This window comes from Adiantum capillus-veneris, chromosome 1 (genome assembly GCF_014529385.1).
Source record: "Adiantum capillus-veneris isolate H3 chromosome 1, ASM1452938v2, whole genome shotgun sequence".
Lineage (NCBI taxonomy): Eukaryota > Viridiplantae > Streptophyta > Polypodiopsida > Polypodiales > Pteridaceae > Adiantum > Adiantum capillus-veneris.
The window spans coordinates 132,568,768-132,572,229 of NC_140931.1; the positions used below are offsets into that span (position 1 = coordinate 132,568,768).

The 3,462-nt window shown below is 43.0% G+C and overlaps 1 pseudogene; it reads right to left on the reverse strand.

Moving 5' to 3' along the window:
* Positions 1-2,504: 2,504 nt before the first annotated feature.
* LOC147465584 (uncharacterized) lies at positions 2,505-3,162 on the reverse strand (annotated as a pseudogene).
* Between the last annotated feature and the right edge of the window lie 300 nt (positions 3,163-3,462).

Consider the following 3,462-nt stretch of genomic DNA (forward strand, 5'->3'; position numbering starts at 1 on the left):
CGCAAGCAATATATCATCAAAATATATGTATGGGGTTCCAAGTTTGGACAAGATGTCTTGTGGAGTTGGATGATTTAATGTTGAGCTAATGTAGTTGAATTCTAAAGCATGAAGGTAGAGATTGCACCATAGAGGGGAGCATGCTAAACCCATGGGGATGCCATTTGTTTGTTTGTAGACTTCTCCTTGGCATTGGATAAAAACATTGTTGATAAGCTAGGAATTGAGTGTGATTACGTCTTGCATATCAAAAGATAGTTCATTTTTGTACCTATATGAGGTCCAGGATCCTTCACTACATTGGGAGGGAATCTTTTGAAAGAAATGAATGCTCCCTGTGTTGTGGAGAACACATATTTAATGAGCTCGCTAAGTGTTTGAATAAGCCCTTGTGCTCCTTCATGTGGGATGTTTTCATAACATCTCTTGATATCCCCCGAGTAAAAGTGTGTGGCTTTTTCGGAGAGGTTTATGATACATTCATAGACAGATTCAACAATCCACCAGGATTGTATGTGAATGTTATGACATAGTAAAGCTTTTTGATTAATTTTCTGGGCTCGTGATTTCAGTGCAGGTATGCAAGTTTTTAGTATATAAGCCATACGAAGGGAGACTTCTGAATAGCAACAAGATGCTCCACAAGTAATCCATCTAAAAGCCTTCTTGTGTAGTTTGTAGATGGCTGTTAGATAAGGTAAGTTCAAGTTTTCGAAAGTGATGATTGGTTTGAGAAACATGGAGATGTCATATGTGACTTCCATAATGTTTAGTGACCATGAGGAGAAGTCCTTGCCTCTGAGTCTTTCTTTGGCTTGAGAGGAGATGTAATGCTTGCAAATTAGCACTAAATTGTTAGGAGCCTTATCTATACATGTAGTGAAGAAATTCTTGCGTAAATCAAGCACCTCAGTTTCTAGAATAGGGTGGTTTTTATGCTCTATCTTGGTGGGCAAGTTGTGTCTACAATATGCCCAAAAAAGTGATTCTAGAAGAGAAGTGTCCAAGTTTGGGGGAAGAATGATGCATCCCTTATCAAGGAGTAACAAGAGTACCCGGTGTAATTCTTTATAAGCTAAACTCAAGTTGGGAGGTTTTGTGGGGATATGCCCTAGGCCATTATTGCATAAGTTAACCAAATCTTGACTCATAAAACCATTCAAGTTCGTGGTTATGATATGCCCTGAGCCATTGGATCCATGTTCATGACAATTACATTGAGTGGGAGATGAGGTGAATACCTCTTTGCCATTACATAGAGTAACTTTGAGTGGGGAGTCAAAGCTCCAAGTGGATACACATTCATCCCAAAGAGGGGAGGTCAAGATTCCAAGACCAAAAAAGAAGAGTCTAAAAAAACTTGCAACACTTCTTAAATCCAAAAAGGGGTTTACAAAATGGATCATGACAAAAAGACCAACTTTCTTACTATGCTGGGGGAAACATAGTCGTCCATGGAAATCCCGGGATACCTGCAATTAGTCATAGAGAAGGGATTTAGCACTTGCCTTACAGTTTTGGTTAAAGGATGATTTGGTTCTTGAAGCGGGGTTTACAGAAGGATGAGTGAGATAAGAAGGATAAGAGGGAGGGGGATGGGGTGAACGGCTACTCGCCGAGGAGTCGGTTGGTGATGCTACACTCCATCTTGTTCCTGGTGTTGAAGTAAGAGGGCGTTGGTGTGTATTGTTGCGCCCACGACCCCTATGAGTGGGTGTGTGATCCCCACAAGGTGAGCTCTTTGCTCTTGTGCACCTTTGTTAGGTTGAATAGCTGCTTGCAAAAAAACATCCAGCTCACATGTTGAGTTAAAATAAGGGGGTTTTTGGTTGAATAAGCCCGAATGTGTGAGAGATTCCTTCATCTTCTCTCGATACAGCATGTGAAGAAGAAGAGCCTTGATGGCTTCCTATGCCTCTTTTGCCACCCAGCTGAGGAAAGCGATGGTGGATTTTTTGAGGTTTTCTGCTGGGAAGAAGGAGGGTAAGCTATGTACCATTAGCCAAAGTGCGTGGTCAAACCATAGCACGTTGCTGTCCCTACACAGCTCAGATTGGCCTGCTAACTCACCACCGCACTTAATGAAGGGCCTGTGAACATTCCATACCTGCGTTGTGTAGTTAGTGTCCCTTTGTGAGGTAGAGATGATGGCCTTCACACCTATAGTGCATCCGAAAGAGGCGCTGCACCTTCTGCTTTCGAAGCAAGACATAGAAAAAGGGGTGGCTGTGACCATGTTCTCCAAGACATTTGAAGTATTCGTGTCTGCCACTATTGCAGGCCAATTTTGACTGTGTTTTTGTCCACCTCATTTAAGAGGGTGAGAAGTAAGCCTTCAGAAAAGGGTGCTAGCAAAGTAAAGTTTCCAAAAAGCCAGGCTCTGTTCTAAGCTTCCGCTAGGTAGCCTTCCAGTAATCGATTGGGAACAAGAGGGTCTGTATAAGTTTTGAAGGGCTTCGTGCAGAGGTTACGTGTAGGGGTTGATACAACAAAAGGCTTTTCGGCTATGGACTGCTCTTCCTCATCCATATCCACTGGCAGAAGAAGGCTCTCTGTGGCCACAGGCGCAGTCTCCACTACCTCCATAAAGCCGTTGAGCAGGGGCTTCTTGCACTGCCTCACAAGTGGGTCATTTCTTAACTTCTGCCCAAGCCCCTCCATGAACCTGCACATGAGGTTGGGACTTGATTCCAGCCAGTCTTTCGCTTCTTTGGTGTCGTTTTCTGTGATGGCAGAGAGATTTCTCTGAAGATTCTTGAGCCTTGTAATGGCCGCCGGAGGGTCTGCTATGGCCATGGTGTAAAGTTTGAAATAAGCGGCTAAATCTAGGGCATGGAGGACTAGTAGGTTATCCTCTGCCAAGGCTTTTCGATCCGCCTCCACGAGGGTGTGGTGGAAGGTGGGATCTGAGATGCACAGGAGGAGTCCTTGTACCATAGGTGATAAGGCTGGGGAGAAGAAGTCGTAACCTTTTCCCACTAGGGCTAGGTCCCAACCACTTGGGTGCTGGAGTAAAGAAAGGGAGCACGAGTCAATACTTTCATTAAAAAATTATAAAATCAAATAAGAAAAAGTGGAGGGCGTTGGGGTTCCTTTAAAGGCCCTTTGTTTACAGGCCAGGGGTTGGTATATTAAATCCAACCTTTCAGAAGGTATTAACATCCAACTCTGGCCACCAGAGAGAGAGTAGGTGGTAAGATTTTTGCCCAAATGACTTTCCACCCTTCCTTAAAAAATTAAATTAGATCTTACAGGAAACTCAGGAGTTGTAAAAACCCTCAGTCAAGAGCCTTCATAAATAATATTAATGCCAAAAAAATCAATTTTTACAACAGGTTTGAGAGAGAGTAAAAAACTGGTGGTAGCTTTGGAAGAAAGGATTCCAATTGTAAGCTCAATAAGCAAAATAGATCTCCGTTACCTGTCACCATCACCATAAAAAAAACTCAAGATTAGTCCATG